Raw genomic sequence first — 18,147 nt, forward strand, 5'->3', positions numbered from 1 at the left:
GCAGGGGGCGCCCTGCGGCCCCCCCAATGCACCTTGTCCCCATGTTGATGAGGACAAGGGCCTCTTCCCGACAACCCTGGTCGTTGGTTGTCGGGGTCTGCGGGCGTGGGGCTTATCAGAATCTGGGAGCCCCCTTTAACAAGGGGGCCCCCAGATCCCGGCCCCCCACATCGTACCCCTACCCATTCACCTGGGGGAAAAAGTGTCAAGAAAAAAAACACACACTAGACAGGTAATTTATTAGGCGACTTTGGGGGTCTTCTTCCGACTTCTCCGCTCTCTGGTTATTTCTGCCTTCTGCCGGACTCCTCCACTATCTTCTTCCAGCTCTTTTACTAGTGGTGGCCCGGTCTTCTCCCTTCTTCCAACTTCGGGGGTCTCCTTCTGACTTTGGGGGTCTTCTGCATCGTCTTCTTCCCCCTTCTCTTCTTCCGATGTCACCCGGTGACTCTGCCCCTTTATGAGGTCACAGTCCCATCATGCCCCAGGACTGTGACTTCACCCAGTGACCATGCCCCATGCCTATATAAATCGATGCGCACCGCGCACACGACATTACAGCGGGAGAGATCGTCAACATCGGAAGAAGAGAAGAGGGAAGACGACGACGCAGAAGACCGGACCGCCGCTAGTAAAAGAGCTGGAAAAAGATGGCAGAGGAGCCCGGCAGAAGGCAGAAAGAACCAGAGAGCGGAGAAGTTGGAAGAAAACCCCCGAAGATGAAAGAAGACCCCCAAAGTCGGAAGAAGAGAGAAGACCGGGCCACCGCTAGTAAAAGAGCTGGAAGAAAATAGCGGAGGAGCCTGGCAGAAGGCAAAAAGAACCAGAGAGCGGAGAAGTCGGAAGAAGACCCCTGAAGTTGGAAGAAGACCCCCAGAGCTACCTAATAAATTACTTTAAAAACCTGTCTAGTGTGTTTTTTTCTTGAAACTGGGTAGGGGTATGTTGTACCCCATACTCATTCACATAGGGGGCTCCTGGATTCCGATAAGCCCCCTGCCCGCAGACCCCGACAACCAACAGCTAGGGTTGTCGGGAAGAGGCCCCTGTCCTCATCAACACGGGGTTAAGGTGCTTCGGCGCATGGCCCCAAAGCACCTCCCCCCACATGTTGAGGGCATGCAGCCTGGTACGGTTCAGGAGGGGGGGCGCTCCCTCATCCCCACCCCCTTTCCTGACCAGGCGGGATGCATGCTTGGATAAGGGTCTGGTATGGATTTTGGGGGAACCCCCACGCTGTTTTTTGGCGTAGGGGGTTCCCCTTAAAATCCATACCAGACCTAAGAGCCTGGTATGCTCTTGGAGGGGAAACCCATGACGTTTTTTTTTTATTTGGAGTGGAGTTCCCCCCTCATGATAAGCCACTGGCATAGTGCCCTGTCCTGGAGGTGACTTCAAGACACGTTGTAAGTCGCGCTGTGGTTCACGCTCATGTCATGTCCAAGTCGCCTCGCAAAGTCTCACACAAAGTCATGTTCCCCCTGTGTGAACCAGCTCTTAGCCCTAATTAAAATCTAGTGAAACCAATTACCTTCAGAAGTCACCTAATTGGTAAATATAGTCCACCTGTGTAATTTAATCTCAGTATAAATACAGCTGTTCTGTGAAGTCCTCAAAGGTTTGTTAGAGAACCTTAGTGAACAAACAGCAACATGAAGGCCAAGGAACACACCAGACAGGTCAGGGATAAGGTTGTGGAGAAGCTTAAAGCAGGGTTAGATTATAAAAAAATATACAAAGCTTTGAACATCTCATGGAGTACTGTTCAATCCATCATCCGAAAATGGAAAGAGTATGGCACAACTGCAAACCTACAAAGACATGGCCATTCACCTAAACTGACAGGCTAGGCAAGGAGAGAATTAATCTGAGAAGAGGCCCATGGTAACTCTGGGGGAACTGCAGAGATCCACAGCTCGGTTTGGAGAATCCATCCACGGGACAACTATTAGTTGTGCATTCCAAACATCTGGCCTTTATGTAAGAGTGGCAAGAAATAGCCATTGTTGAAAAAAAGCCATAAGAAGTCCCATTTGCAAAAAAATTCAAAAAGCGATATGGGGGACACAGCAAACATGTGGAAGAAAGTGCTTTGGTCAGATGAGACCAAAATGAAAATTTTGGCCTAAAAGCAAAACGCTATTTGTGGTATAAAACTAACACTGCACATCACCCTGAACACACCATACCCACAGTGAAACATGGTGGGAGCAGAATCATGTTGAGGGGATGTTTTTTTTCAGCAGGGACAGGGAAGCTGGTCAGAGTTTATTGGAAGATGGATGGAGCCAAATACAGGGCAATCTTAGAAGAAAACCTGTTAGGCCGCGTACACACGGTCGGTCCAAACCGATGAAAACGGACTGAAGGACCTTTTCATCGGTCCAAACCGATTGTGTGTGGGCCCCATCAGTCATTTATCCTGTGGTCAAAAATTGTAGAACTTGCTTTAAAATTGAACCAATGGACGCCAAACCGATAGGTCAAAACCGATGGTTAGTATGCAAAAGCATTGGTTAAAAACCTGCGCATGCTCAGAATCAAGTCGACGCATGCTTGGAAGCATTGAACTTCATTTTTCTCTGCACGTCGTTGTGTTTTACTTCACTGCGTTGGACTCGATTGTTTTTTTAACTGATGGTGTGTAGGCACATCAAACCATCAGTCAGCTTCATCGGTTAACCGATGAGAACAGTCCTTCGGACCGTTCTCATCGGATGGACCGACCGTGTGTACGCGGCCTTAGAGTCTGCAAAAGTTTGGGGCGGAGGCTCATCGTCCAGCAGGACAATGACCCCAAGCATACAGCCAGAGCTACAATGGAATGGTTTACATCAAAGCCCAGTCAAAGTCCAAACCTAAATCCAATTGAGAATTTGTGGCAAGACATGGAAATTGCTGTTCACAAAGGCTGTCCATCCAATCTGACAGAACTTGAGCTATTTTTCAAAGAAGAATGGGAAGAAATTTCACTCTCTAGATGCAAAGCTGGTAGAGACATACCCAAAAAGACTTTCAGCTGTAATTGCAGTGAAAGGTGGTTCTACAAAGTATTGACTCAGGGGAGCTGAATACAAATGCACGCCACACTTTTCGCATATTTATTTGTAAAACATTTTGAAAATGATTTATCATTTTCCTTCTAATTACCGTATTTATCGGCGAATACCGCACACTTTTTTCCCCTTAAAATCAGGGGAAAATCGTGGGTGCGCAATATACGCCGATCACCGCTGTCTCCGACATTGTCCGAGCCGAGTGTACTGCGCACTCGGCTAGGCTTGACCAAGCTCGAAGAGCCGAGAGCGCAGGAAATCCGGCTCCGGCTCTGCACAGCGCGCCAAATTCAAACACACAACGGAACACAACACCGGGCAAGGTGCGGCTGGACACCTCCAAAGCCGCAGACGGACACCCACAAGACTCGACGGACCCCGCGCAACAACGCAGACAAACGCCAGACAAGGCCGCCGATGGATGCCGGGCAAGACAGCAGACGGACACCGACAAGGCTTGACGGACCCCGCGCAACGCCGTAGACGGACGCCGGACAAGGCCGCGATGGACGCCGGGCAAGACATCCAAAGTTCCCTAAACTTCCCTTCTCAGCTGGGGGTGTGCGCTATACGCCGGCGCGTGGTATATGCCGATAAATACGGTATGTGCCACTTTGTGTTGATCTTGGAAAAATAGTGGGGTAATGGCGCCAAATTACAAATAACAAAATAATTAAATAGTCCTAATGCTGCACCTAAGATTAGTAATACCCTATAAAATAATAATAATAAAGGGCGTAATTGGACAATGTGATCAATAAATACTTGATGAGTAATAATAAACAGTGTCATTTAATTGATAAAGTGCACAATAATTAAATATGAAAAGTCCATAACAAGCCCTATGGGCAATTCCTCAGTGTATGCTCCAACGCCGTGCTTCTAAAATGCAATGTGCTTCAAATCTTAAATGGATAGTGCTTCACCCAAAGTGATAATATAATGTGCTCACCAGATAGCCTCGGCCACCAGGTGACCTTTAAGCTTATAGTAAGGAAACTCCTTCAGGATTCACATCAACATCAATCAATCTTGTGTGGAAGAGGCCGAATTCCCATCCAATTGGAAATGGTATACAAACATGATTCTTCAGACTCATATATCCTCTATTGAATGTATCCAGCTATCATCATGGGATTCTGTAAAATCGGCTCCGCCACAAAGAGCCACAGAAGGCAGGAATAGCGTAATATTGCTTTTAATTTCTTAAAACTTACATAGTCCAGTGCAGGGTACAGCAAGTTTAAAAACAGCTTAGGGGAAAGCAGAAGCCAATCCGCCACTCGCGATATACGGCGTGTGTCTCAGCTGCCCTGGCGGAAGTGGAGGGCCCCCTGTTAGTTTGCGTGTCAAGCCTTGCTTGAAAGCGTGAAATGCATTAAATTTTACGTCCTTGGTTGTAACGTGACAAAATGTGGAAAAATTCAAGAGGTATGAATACTTTTTCAAGGCACTGTATGTAGACACACACATATGCATGTGTGTTTGAGCTTTGGGGTGCACACCCTAATGCAATATGCTGTGCACACCTATGGTTTGCGTTTTTTTTATCAAAGGAAAGAATTGTTTTTGCAAGTGATTCTATTGCATTCTGATTACAGCATTTATTTTCCCTACCCGTGTTGCCCTGAGACAAAGAACAAGGAGAGTTGCTGTTTGCAATAAGAAATTTCTTCCTTCAGACCAAAACACATGGCTCAACATTCTTGGTTTGTGTATAGCTAGCATCCCTACTCTTCTTACATTTGCATGAGGCTAGTCATACACACTTATGCCACGTACACACGATCATTTTTCGGCATGAAAAAAACTTTGTTTTTAAAAAATGTCATTTAAAATGATCGTGTGTGGGCTTCACATCATTTTTCGGGTTCTGAAAAACTAAAAATTATTTTTTCGAACATGCTGCATTTTTTAACGACGTTTTAAACGATGTTGTTTTTCGGGTTGTAAAAAATGATTGTGTGTGGGCTAAAACGACGTTAAAAACCCGCGCATGCCCAGAAGCAAGTTATGAGACGGGAGCGCTCGTTCTGGTAAAACTACCGTTCATAATGGAGTAAGCACATTCATCACGCTGTAACAGACAGAAAAGCGCAAATCGTCTTTTACTAACACAAAATCAGCTAAAGCAGCCCCAAGGGTGGCGTCATCCGCATGGAACTTCCCCTTTATAGTGCCGTTGTATGTGTTGTACATCACCACGCTTTGCTAGAGCATTTTTTAAAACGATGGTGTGTGGGCAACATCGTTTAAATGATAAAGTTGGAAAAACTTTATTTTTTCTACATGCCGAAAAACATCGTGTGTACGCGGCATTAGATTTCTCATGTTCAGTCCCATGGGATGAATGAGACAAATAAATCGGTTCCACAATCCACACTAAACCGCATGGATGAAGAAACCAGCTATTGTATTCTGTTTGGATTCAGCCTCCCTTCTGCTCACAGTCTTCCATCTAGCTCCTTTTAATTATGAAATGTACTTTTGTTAAGCTGGTTAGTGCACAGGGAGCCACCCCAACTCAAATGTAGGTATTTTCCTGCTGAAATTCCACGTGTGTATGGCCAGCTTAAGAGTTAATGCATCTGCAACAAGATAAACAAATACACTGAGTAATCTTTCAACTCCAAAGATCATTGAATTGTTGCAGTCTATTCATTTATCTCTGTAAGTCATTGAATTAAAATATTTCTCAGCTGGTATTTTAATAGCTATAAATGGCTCATTATCCTTCACGGAACAAATTTATATTCTCAGTTATGTTGGCAAACAGACTAATGAGCACCATTGCACTGAGTGGCATTTCATAACTGTAGCAATAATCTGACATAAGTGTGATTTTGCATGAATTTAAATAAAGGCCCTTGTCTAAAAAAATCCATAGACACACAATTTCCATAGACACAATTCAAGATCTAATGACTAAAATGTCTACCCTGTACAACTTATTAAAGTTCTGATGACTCATACTTTTTAAATTTCTTTTAAATGAAAATCTTTTTCACTAAAGCTAAGATAATTTGTACATCTGGCTTATTAGATGTTAGTGGATATTGAGCTATAAATACATGAAATGGAATCTTGTTCCTTTAACTATACCATGGTATCGTGAACGAGCAATGCATGTGAATATGGTTATATAAAATACCTTATTTTAGTGGTGCATTTAAAAAATGTATAGGTAGTTCCCAACTTTCAATTGTGTTCTGGTGTTCGGAGGCCTTTTTCCTTTACAGATAGATTAGGATGTATGCTATGAAGGCCATGAGCATACTATTATAACTGTTTTATTTATTCTACAACTTATCAGATGGCTTTTCTGTATTTAGTAGCAGTCATTTTGGTGATTTACCACTTCAGCCCACGGAAGGATTTTTACCTCTTTCTGACCAGGCCATTTTTTGCGATACGGCACTGCGTCGCATTAACTGACAATTGCGCGGTCGTGCCAAAAACAAAAATGATTTCCTTTTTCCCACAAATAGAGCTTTCTTTGTTGGTATTTGATCACCTCTGCGGTTTTCCTTTTTTTGCTCTATAAACAAAAAAAGCTACAATTTTGAACGATCTGCTATAAAACATTTCCAAAAAACAAAAAAAACAAACAAATGTATTCATCAGTTTAGACGTTTTTTTTTTTTTTTTGGTAACAATTGCAATAAGCATATATTGATTGGTTTGCGCAAACGTTATCTTGTCTACAAAATAGGGGATAGATTTATGGCATTTTAATTATTTTTTACTAGTAATGGCAGCAATCAGTGATTTTTAGCAGGACTGCGACATTGCTGCGGACAGATCAGACACCTAACTGACATTTTTGACACTTTTTTGGGAACCAGTGACATTATTACAGTTATCAGTGCTAAAAATATGCACTGTTATTGTACTAATGACATTGGCGATCAGGGGCGATCAAGGGGTTAAATGTGTTCCCTGTATGTTTTCTAACTGTATGGGGGACTGTGTGATCGGGGGAAATACACAGATCCATCTTCCTGCATAGCAGAAAAACTGGTACCAGACTCAAAAGGGCCTGGTATGGATTGGGGGGGACCCCCACGCTGTCTTTTTTGTTTTTACTTTTTTCTTACTGGCAATTTTTTTTTACTCAGCTAAGCTTATTGACAGCTGTTGACTCATTGGTTGTTAAAGTAGTTGCAAAGGAAATTTCTTTTTTGCTGAAATGACTGTTTACAGGGTATAGAGACATAATAATTAACTGATTCCTTTTAAAAATGATTAAAACTAGATAAAAACCAATCATATAATGTACCTACAGTTTAGTTTTGATTTTGCCTGTTGTTTCCTGTCTCTCTGATGTACAGAGCCAGAGAGCCAATAGAGGGCAGTGATGGTTTGTACAACGAAACTGGATTGGTGCTGAGGGGTTTTAGACACACAGTAATCACACCTCCTTGATTAGTCACCACAGATAGAAATCTCACAGTACTGTGGTTATCAGGAAACAGACAACCAGGAAGTGTCCAGAACAGAGAGGAATTACAGCAACATCAAAGCAAAAACGAACAATGAGGACATGAAACCAGGACTGCAGTAAGGTAAAGGAAAAAAATCCTTTAGTGACCCTTTAAGGATACTGCGGCTGGCTTCTCGGCCCTGCTCCTTAACAACAAGCCAGGGTTGCCAACTTTCAGTAAATTTACAAACAGTTTGTAAAATCCGTAATTTTTGCATCTGTCCATAAATGTCCATTATTGACGTGTAGTCTGTATGTCCGTAATGGACATTTATGGACAGATGCAAAAATTACGGATTTTACAAATTGTTTGTAAATTTACTGATGGTTGGAAACCCTGCAACAAGCTTATACTGCACCCTGATTGGACTTTGCCCAATCAGGGCGCAAAAGGCACTCTGTATCGTGCAGTGCATTGCAAGGCATTCAACAAACACCCCCCAAAACACCCTGCAAATTCGGGTGTTTTACCCTGAACATCCAATGTTTGGCCCAAACTGATTCTCAAGCCGAACCGTTCACCCAACTCTAGTGACAACAGCTAGCCATGATTTGTAAAGGGTGTGTCAACAGGCTTCTTGTAGTCTCCATCATGAGCCTGTGACAAGGAGAAAACCAAAATATTGAAAACAATGTTTCAAATTACATAACAATGTTAAAGCCTATGTAAGATTTTAGTGATATACACTTTAAAAGCTGACCTGGAAGATTTAGAAGATGCAAAATAAAACAACTTTATTCACTAATGCATCCTGAAAGTGAATGTAAACCCCCACATAAGTGACTAGCCACACAGACGTGAAACTAATCTTCCTACATAATTTGCATTTGTTTATCTGCAGCCTAATCTCTTCTACAGCTGTTCGCAGTGCACAGTTTATATAGCATTTCTGAGCTTCAGGGGGCGGGGATCTGATGTCACACAATGCACAGCACAAAGCTGAGAGTAATCTGAGACCTCAGTGGAGGGAACGGACATACCCCAATCCAAACAGTCCCATAGGGAAACATGCACAGCTGAGGCTGTCAATTACCTGATGTGTGCCTGGGGGGGCATTACTCTGGATTGCTTGTTGCCGACATAAATAATCAAGAAGTGGCTCATGCAAATGGAGTGGAGAGAAAAGCCAAATATCAAGCTAGGCACTGGGGATTGAGGTAAGTGCACACTATACAAGGATATGCGTTATTCATGTTTCATTTCAGAGGTTTACAACCATTTTAAATGTATTGAAACTTGCAAGCAGTGCAAGTACATACATTTGACTTGGCATCAGAATGTTGAAAACCCATATACAGCAAAGCTTAGAATAGCTTAGGAAGCAGCAGTACAAAAAGCCAATCAGTTGTGCAGCAGTGCAAGAAACATGACAATAGGAGGAGAGGGAAATATAACAGAGATTAGCTCATGCTTCAATTTTCACTGTCCATTCACAGGGTAGGGGTTGGGTGAAGACTTGTAGATGTTACTAAACTGCAGCAGGAAAAAAAATCGTGTCTTGCCAGTCAGAGCTGTTGGTGTGGCAGAGTGTAAATCTCATAATTATATGAACAGAAATCTAAATCCTTTAAAAGGTAAAACAACTTCCCTATACAGTACATGTTTCATCCATGTATTTCGTTTCTAGAGTTCACAAAAAAAAAAAGAATTTGGAAAATTGTGAACATGTTCACACTGCCTACTTCCATCATCCAATCATGTTTCTTTATTTTCCCAGAACATGATTGGGTATTCTTTTCACCACAAGCTCTGGGGAATGTTTTCATGCATATTTCCTTGGAAAATTAACAGCCTTTTTTCTTTTAATAAATCAACCCCAATGTTTCACGTGGTTCTGTTGATTTAAAGTGAAACGTTTCCTAGCTACAAGTTTGCAAGTATTGTTAATGAGTAATGTTTCTGAAAGGCAATATTAAAAAATAAAAGTCATCAGCTACAAACACTTTTTTTGCTGACTTTTAATAACGACACTTACCTGTCCAGGGTGCCCGTGATGTCGGCATCCGCAGCCGAGCAATTGCTCTGGTTTCGGCTGCCCGCTGCCATCCTCAGTGAGGGAATCCGGAAAGTGAAGCGTTGCGGCTTCACTGGCCGATTCCCTACTGCGCATGCGCGAGCCACGCAGTGCTATGTGAATGGGCGGATGTCTCCTGGGGGACACACAAGGTCCCAGAAGGCACCGCTCCCCCTTTCCCAGGAGGAGGAGAAGAAAGAAGACCCACCACGGATAAGGAAGGGGCAGATTAGGAGATCTGCCTAGTAACAGCCACTTCTGGTAAGTATCTTTTCTAATTTTTTTGTAGCCTTTTTGGCAATTTTTTTTAGGGTGGACCTCCACTTTAAAGTAAATGTATGGTGTTCTTGTATATATTTTCTTTTTTAACTTGTGCGCCAGACTAGCATTTTGTTTTCTATTTAAGATTATTTTTTCAGGTAAATATGAAATATTGCAATTGAATGATGTGATCAAGGCCACTCTGCAGCTCGTCACCAAGCTGACATGCTACTATGCATAAAATATTCTGAAGTTACTACTTGGCCTAAGTTGTAAATTGATTTTTAATAGCAGGACAATAAATTATGCATACAGAAAAAGTCAGAAGAGGGAACTAACCTTGACCACCATGTACAAACCCATATGGGTTTTCAAACTTATGTATTCAAAAAGTGAACCGGCAGTGTTGGATAGAGTTGGGCCATACACCCCCCCCCCAATTTGGTTCGCACTAGAACTCCCAAACATGTAAAAAGTTTGGAGCTGAGCCACAAAGTCTATGGGACCCAAACTTGAAAAATCAAAAGTCTTGAAGGCTTGCATGCAAGTTATTGGCCATAGGAAGGGTATGGGGCCCAGGTACTTCCCTGGGGCACATGTATCAATGCATTTAAACCAAAAAAAAATATCATTATTACATGGGCAGTGATTTTATTGATGCTTAAAGTAAAAAAATAAAAATAAAAATTTCTTTAAATATAGTGCCTGGGGGGGTCCCCTTAGTCTGCCTGTAAATAACCTGCTTGGGCAAAACTAACATATATATATTTTCCCAGCTGCAAGCCATTGCTGGCAATGCAAAAATGTTTTAAAAAAATGGCCTTTGGATCTGGTATTGATTTTAAGGGGGACCCCACACCATTTCTACTTTTAAATAGTGTGGGGTCCCCCAAAATCCATTCCAGACCCTTATCTGAGCAAGTAGGTCAGGAAAGGGGGGGTGAGCGCCCCCTCCACCCCAAAGCACCTTGGGCCAGATTCACATAGTTACACCGCCGCAAGTTTTCATCGCAAGTGCCTGATTCACAGAGCACTTGCGATGAAAACTACACCGGCGGCCTCCGGCGCAAGGTGAGCCAATTCAAATGGGCGTGTGCCATTTAAATTAGGCGCGCTCCCACGCCGGACCTACTGCGCATGCTCAGTTGCGCAATTCCCGTTGTGCTTTGCGCGCCGTGACGTCGTTTTTTTCGGACGGCGACGCGCGTAGCGTACTTCTGTATTCCCGGACGGCTTACGCAAACGACGTTCATTTTTAAATTTCGACGCGGGAACGACGGCCATACTTTAGACAGCAATACGTTTGCTGACTAAAGTTAGGGCACCTAAAATGACGACTAACTTTGCAACGGGAAACTAGACTAGCGGCGACGTAGCGAACGCGAAAATCCGTCGGGGATCCGCCGTAACTCCTAATTTGCATACCCGACGCTGGTTTACGACGCGAACTCCCCCCAGCGGCGGCCGCGGTACTGCATCCTAAGATCCGACAGTGTAAAACAATTACACCTGTTGGATCTTAGGGATATCTATGCGTAACTGATTCTATGAATCAGTCGCATAGATAGAAACAGAGCTACGACGGCGTATCAGGAGATACGCCGTCGTATCCCTTTTGTGAATCTGGCCCCTTGTCCCTATGTTGATGGGGACAAGGAAACTAAAAATCAATAATAGGAAATTGGGCTTCATAGGCACACCCATAGAGATTTGTTGAAATATAATATATTTTTATTTGAATAATGTTAAAACAGCATGTGCATACAATTGATTAAAAAACGTTCTAGTTGTAAGGTCGGTGGTTCAACTGGACCTGGACTTTTTAGGACTTCTGGATGTATGGAGCCCTCTGATGCATCGTGAGTCAGGACACACACAGCAATATGGTGAATCCAAAACTAGACTTAATTTTTCGTGCGCACAGTACCTAATCAAAACATACAGGAAAGGGAATGCCCTTAGCTCAGCCAATCGTATTTAAGTAATTAGGTTATACAAGTAATACAGTACGTCACAATTATACAACGTGCAACCCTCTGTTCTGAGAGCATGAAAACAATCTATTTTCTGTGTATCCAGCTAAACCTTGTGTCTACCCGCACGCCTTATCTATGTTATTGTTCTCTGCTCAGTACATAATAACATTTTGCAAGGTTGTTCCTAGCTTCTGTGTAATCACTCCTAATGGCTCTGGGTTAAAGGATACATCTCATACAATTATTGATATTATGGGGGAACTCTAGCAAGTCTTACAATGCATTGATATTATGGGGGAACTCTAGCCTTACACTAGTGATTGACCTAGATAGCACTCATACCACCAGTAATACCGGTTATTCCCAAATATAGATACAGTTGTTTAGATTGAATATTAAATATTCCACTGTTTATCTTTAAAGCAAACTAATGCTGAATATATAGGTAGAAGGCAAGCACTTCGAAAGAATCCCCAGGTGCTTGTATGAAGTTTAAGCTTCATTCCAGGGTGGCCTGAAACCTCTGAAATTATAGTCTGCTAATATTAACCCTGCATTTGCGTCATTAAGACAGACAGTCAAGTTGATGGGTCAATAGTGAGTTGTGAAAGAAGGTGGAGCTAAACACAAATTTCACGCTAAAAATAATATTTGCAGATTATGATGTTTGGGCCCTGCGGAGCAAAGAAAAGCAATTGCAGGCATCTGAGCATACCTACTGTTGTATCCATGTCTCAGTCTACTACCTTTAACTGTAATGTGAGCACAACTTAAATCAAAACTTTACCCATAACATTTTGATAAACAATAATGTTCTTTATCAAGGAACATACAGTATGCTACCAAAATGAGTGTGTGCTGTAAATTGCCTCCAGCATTGCTCCTGTTGCTTCTTGCTGGAGGCTGCCATTTTGCTGAAGCCCAGAACCCCTGAACAGCAGTAAATCATAACGTGGAACAAACCTCATAATTTTAATGGTTTCACATAACGGTTACATTCCTGAAATGCTGGAATTGCTAACTGTCACATTTGTGTCCTCAACAAAACAGTCAAACCATAAAATGACTGGTGTCATAACTGATTACATGTGCAGCACCATGAAAGTTGCAGATCAAACAAAAGCACCTTCCTTGGCAGAAAAGTATAGAAGGGTTTAATTCTGTTTTAAGGCCTGTCAGCAAATTGGCCTCTACACATTTGGTAAGTCCTAAAAATGGAGATCAACTCAGCTTGTGCAGAGCAGGATGAGACAGCGTATTACTGGATTTTAAACAGTATAGACACTTATATTTAGACTCTGTACAAGGAAGTTGGTCTAGAGCAGGAATTTACATTGGAGAAAGCACAGTCACCTGTATCCCCAACTCCTCACTGGCCACATCTTCCTCAAAACCACCAGAAATCCAAAATATGGTGTTTCTGAAACTGTTCTGTAATGCCACATACAGCTTGAAGACATCTCCCAAACAAACGTAGGGGGGTTATAACCCCTCTGTCCCAGAGGGGAGATTTCCCTTTACTTCCTGTCCCATAGCCAAAACAGGAAGTGAAAAGAAAGCCCTGCAAAATGAGGCAAACCCAGTATGTCACCTGCTTAACCGGGAACTTATGTCTCCTTTGGAAGATTTCCTCTCTATTACTGTTCTGTTGTCAACCCAAAATTTGGGATTTTATTTTACTTTCACTATTGATGATAACTGTAAACAGGACAAATAAAGATGGTGAATCTCCATAACAGGAACACAGATGGCAATAAAAAGTGAAAGGTGTTTCAATATATCTCCACTCTATCCAAAACTAAAATAAAAATGTTGCCTTTAGTTAAATTTGAATGGAGTAGTCCTCTGACATCTCTTACAAAATATTAAAGCAATGTTCTGCATTTTTAAGGCTACACAAACATCACTTATATCATCACATCAAGTATGCAAGAATCAATTGCCCCTTGTTTGTGTACCTATTTTTTTTTATAGTAAATCTGGGGACATTGAAACTAGGGATATTAGTTTTTGTTGGAAGTTAACATTTAACAATGTTTGGTGCATGCTTTCATGAAAGCAGAACATTGTTTGATGTTTGTAGACAAAATGATTATTGAATGAATGAATGAATGAAAAAATTTATATAGCGCGGCACATGCGAACTGAATCGCCTCTGGGCGCTTGTTGTTTGTGTCTCATGCCTATCAGAAAAGCAGGGTTTTGATCTGCCTTCTGAAGGACAGGTGGTTTTGCTCCAACCGAATGCTGGTTGGTAAAGCATTCCAAAGCCTGGGGCCCTGGAAAGCAAACCTTCTTTCTCCTTTGGACTTGTATTTGGTTTTAGGAACCTTGACCAGATTTTGGTCGGTGGATCGCAGAATGCGGTTGCAATTGTGCGGTTTGATCTTGTCGCATAGATATCTAGGAGCCTTCCCATGGATGCACTTATGTGTCAGGCAGAGTGCTTTAAATGCAATTCTGTCTTTCACTGGCAACCAGTGAAGGGATCTCAATGAAGGTGAGATTGATTCCCAAGATTTTTTCCCAGTCACCAGTCTGGCGGCCGTATTCTGTACGACTTGAAGACGAGCGATTTGGTACTTGGGGAGCCCGAGGTAAAGGGCATTTGCATAGTCCAGTCTGGAATTCACGATTGTTCCCACCACGACTGCTACGTCTTCTTTGGGGATAAATGGAATCAGTCTGCGTAGTAGGCGCATCAAATGGTGCGCCCCGCTGACTACTGACCCTATTTGTGCGTCCATTGTCATGAAGGTGTCAAACGTGACTCCCAGACTTTTGACTTTGGAGCTAGGGGAGATGATTTGTCCCAGGATGGGAGATGGTGTCCAGTTTGTTGTCGGTTGTTTCTTCCAACTGGCATCGAAGATAAAGAGTTCAGTTTTAGCGCTATTGAGTTTGAGATAACTCTTAGTCATCCAGTTTTCTATTGAAGAGAGACATTTCTCTAATCTGAGATGATGATCCTTTTTATGGCAGATGCGAAAATACAACTGCGTGTCGTCTGCATAAGAGTGATAGAGTAGTTCTTGGCTACCGATAATATCAAAGAGAGGACGAAGATAGATATTAAACAGCACCGGTGATAGGGGGGATCCTTGGGGGACCCCACATGGCACCGTGCGTTTTTCTGAGGTGAAGGATCCCAGTTTCACTGTTTGTGATCGGTTTCCGAGAAAAGAGGAGAACCATGGTAAGGCATCTTCTGAGACTCCGGCGACTTCTGTTAGTCGTCTCAGTAGCAATTTATGGTCTACTGTGTCAAAAGCTGCGCTTAGGTCCAGCAGAACCAGGAGACACGATTCTCCTTCGTCTGCGGCCTCGAGCGCATCGTCCCATATTTTCAGTAAGGCCGTTTCTGTACCGTGTCCGGGACGGAACCCGGATTGAAATGGATCGAGTAGGTTGTGGGTGTCCAGATGCTGTTGCAGCTGATTTACCACCACTTTCTCCATTATCTTGGACAGAGCATTTAGACCTGTTATGGGACGGCGGTGAGTTGGGTCCATAGGATCCAAATTAGGTTTTTTCAAGATCGGCAGGATTGTGCCCTCTTTCAGCAGGGAAGGCACTATGCCTTCCTTAAATGACTGATTTATAAGCTGCGTGATCGGAGGCGCCAGGATGTCGGCACATTCCTTCAGTAGCTTGGTGGGAATGATGTCATTGGGTGCTGTGCTGTTGCGCAGTGCACCAATGAATTTTTTTGTGGTATCGATGGAGATGGGTTCCAAAGTGAACTTAGTTGATTGTAGAGGCGTTCCGTCGGTGTATTGATTGAAGAGGGGGCTGAGTGGAGTATTGTTTTGCCGAATACTTACCCGAATTTTTTCAATTTTGTTGATGAAGAAATCCGATAGTTCATTGCAGAACTCTTGGGTGTCTGAAGTGGGAACTTCAAGACATCCCGGATTCATGGTCTGGGTGACCATCCTGAAGAGTTCGCGTGGGCGATTCCTTGCGCTGTTAATTACCATAGAAAAGTGCAGTTTTTTGGCTTTGAAAATTTCCTTGTGATATCGTGTTGTTACTGCTTTGTAGAAGTTGAGGCGGTCTTCTGAAGGACTTCTTTTCCAGGCGGCTTCCGCCCTTCTGCGCTCTTGCTTCAATAGCGACAGCTGGTTATTGAACCAGCTGGACTTTTTTGCCCGGCTGCGGAGTTTGCGCTTTGGTGCTGCTAAGTCGGCTGACTGTAGCAGAGCTGCATTTATGGCATCCAAAGTATCTGAGGCTGCTAGCTGAGGAGGAATAGCCCCAATTCGGTTTCCCAGGGTAGATCTGAAGAGTTCCGAGTGGAGCTTCTTCTGAGATCTAGCCCAGTGTGTTGTCACCGGCTTGGGTACTTTCATGACTAGTGAAGTTCTGGGAATTATGAAGCTAATTGCATGGTGGTCTGTCCATGGCAAAGGTTCATTTCCCAAAATGTTTATTTTCAGATTTTGTCTGAAAATTAGGTCGAGTGTGTGACCTGAGGCATGCGTGGGACCGCATACAAGTTGCTGAAGTCCTAATCCTTCCAGGTGGTCGATGCAGGCCTCCGCGATGGGATCCTGTGAGGAGTTGGCCCACAAATTGAAATCCCCGAGCAGCAAAAGATGATTGCTGTTAAGGGAGTAAGTGGAAATGAACTCCGTTAATGCTGGAATCAACTGCGATTTGGGCCCAGGGGGCCTGTAGCAGAGGAGAATGTGAACGGTCTCCTGAGAGTGAGCTTGAAGTTGAAGCGTAAGGGTTTCCATAAAAGGTAGAGGATTTTGAAGGACCGGTTTAGTGATTGCAATACCGGTTTTGTTCTTTCACAACAAAAGATGTCTTTGGCTAATACAAGATTTTGCTTTTGTTGAGATTACTCAGTACCAAACATAATTATAGTCAGCTTTTGAAAGTACTTTTAAGTGTGAAGTTGGAGTGTATTTTTGGAATGTCTCTTTCTGAACATGCTTTGTTGTGTCTTAATGCTTCAATACCCAGCTTGTTGTATAGCGTTGTGATTTATCTTGTTTAATGACTACAGTTATATGCCTCTGGTTAGTTATTTGAAATACAGTCTTCTAAATCAATGACTCGTTTAAGTAGAGGCAGATTATAACCACATAATATTCACTTTTTTTATTATTTTAACTGTAACAGTCATCGTCTACAAATGATAATTATGATTTTACTCGGCTAGGTTTTTTTTTTTTTTTTTGCCAATTATATTTTAAAATCAGAACAATGTCTTAAGAAAAACACATTTAAAACAATCATGCAAATTAAATATTGCCATAACTGCAGTGGGCTTTTCATCTAACGTAGCAGTTGAAACAATACCAGAAAATACAAATAAACATCCCTTGATGTGTGCTTAAGCTGATTCATTTTGTTGGCAAGGCTGCATTTGCTATTGCTTGCTTGCGTGAGCCAAGTTAAATTTTGCAGATCAGTGTGTAAAATAATGATAATGGCTGCTTCAGTAATTCAAATGTAAGATGTTAAGAAGCTACAAAATTCATTGTTTGTGTTTAACCTATTTTAATAAGGCTGGTTTAGACTTTAACGGCAGTGAAAGGATAATCTTTTGCCTTAATTTTTCAGGACTGTTATGTGCAAAATGTGATTGTTCCATGAAAATTTCTGGTAAGCTGCAGACAGGGCTGGCACAAATGAAGCCATGGCATATGAGGAAAACATGCTCACATTTATTTACACAGCAAAAAAAGGTGCTGCACTGACATTTATTGTTACAAAGCCTGACTGTTCTCTGTATAATTGGGTATGTCTATTGGCATCATCACTTATACAAGGGGTGGGGGGTGGTAACCAGTCGCCTTCTAATTTCAGCTTGTTCAATTAAGCTTTGACAATAAAACTTAGAAGCTTATTGGTTACTATTAGGGATGAGCTTTATGTTCGGGTCAAACATGAGTTAGACTCAAACATTGGCTGCTCGCCTGTTTGCCTGAATAGCGAACAATTTGGGGTGTTTGCGGCAAATTCGAAAGACTTGGAACACCCTTTAAAAGTCTATGGGAGAAATAAAAAGTGCTAACTTTAACCTGTTCCTTACCGAGTCATTGTAAAATTACGTCGGCAGGAACCTTTCATCCCTCCAGTTTTGACATCATATGACGTCCTGGGCTTCCCGAGCAGTTAGGGGTCATGCGTGCTGCATTGCTGCGATTGCCCGTTTTCACAGCAGGACCGTGGATCTGTGTGTGTAAACACACAGATCCATGACCTGTCAGAGGAGAGGAGACCGATGTGTGTTCCCAGTACAGAGGAACACAGATCAGACTTCTCCCCTTGTGAGTCCCCTCCCCTACAGTTAGTATTACTCCCTAGGGAACATATTTAACCCCTTGATCGCCCCCTAG

General features: G+C 42.7%; 1 protein-coding gene across 1 annotated transcript in view; it reads left to right on the forward strand.

Annotated features, from left to right (window-relative positions):
- The window catches only part of IMMP2L (inner mitochondrial membrane peptidase subunit 2), a 1,177,970-nt gene that overhangs the window by 1,093,885 nt on the left and 65,938 nt on the right, over positions 1-18,147 (forward strand). The window lies entirely within an intron of this gene.

Source organism: Rana temporaria, chromosome 3 (genome assembly GCF_905171775.1).
Source record: "Rana temporaria chromosome 3, aRanTem1.1, whole genome shotgun sequence".
NCBI classification, from domain to species: Eukaryota; Metazoa; Chordata; class Amphibia; order Anura; family Ranidae; genus Rana; species Rana temporaria.